Source organism: Penaeus monodon, chromosome 25, assembly GCF_015228065.2.
Source record: "Penaeus monodon isolate SGIC_2016 chromosome 25, NSTDA_Pmon_1, whole genome shotgun sequence".
NCBI lineage: Eukaryota > Metazoa > Arthropoda > Malacostraca > Decapoda > Penaeidae > Penaeus > Penaeus monodon.
The window spans coordinates 19,206,929-19,207,909 of record NC_051410.1 but is presented as its reverse complement, the minus strand read 5'-3'; positions in this window follow the sequence as shown (position 1 = coordinate 19,207,909).

Sequence of the window (981 nt, the reverse complement as noted above, 5' to 3'; positions counted from 1 at the left end):
TACCTATTTCTTCTCATAAGCGATGATTCAATCATATAAGACACTGAGAAAAAAATGTTTTATTAAGAATGGAATCACTATTCACACATTCGGCAGTTCTCTTAGTCATGGTCAGCATCCTTATCTTCCCACGCTTTCTGACGCGGCTGACATCGCTCACACTTCAGTCAGTCAGAGCCTCAGGCAGCGAGCAGGTGAGACGTCATGAGGCACAGAAATGAAACTGGCAGACAATGATAGAGGTAATTTTATTTAATGACAAATTTCTTAAAAGTGAAAACCCCGTCAGTGTCCTCTAAATCCAATCGGCATTTAGAAGGAAATGTTAAAATTGTTTGATGCAAGGTCTGCAGAGCGTTTCTTTTTCTTTTTCTGATGCGTGGACTTTTTGCGGAAACAAAGGTTAGAGGTCGACGAACTGCTGTGAAAGATAACCCTTTGTTTTGTTTATCTGGGTTAGATCTCTAGTTAAAGCTCAGAAAGTTGCTATTTTGCTGGTGCTGTTTTATCCATTAGTATTAATGCTGTTAATTGTAGTAATATTACACTCTTTGTGTGCATTTTCTTTGACGTTTATTCTCCCATGACCTGTTACATTAAACTGTCGGTTTTACTTACTGTCATTGTAGTATTAATAATAAGGCCCTCGCGATAGACATGTGGGAAATCTATTTCTATTTTCTTCAAGACGTATGAGCGCAAAGAAAGAGGAAATAGAAAGATTTAAAACAAAATCAGTTTCAGCGTTATCGTCGCGCAGACAAATTCGACTTTTTTTCTGTATCCACGTTTTGTTCCATCATTGAAAATACGTCACTTTGTATTTACGAACATTATTTAAAACGAAACTTTGCTGTATGAATGACGTATATTTACAAGTGACGAAATATCTTCGCAGAGCCAAGTGATAAATACCATTATGTTTCTACATCGTAGAAAATCGAAAAGTTGTGTCTTGTACAACTATTCCAGATAATGGAG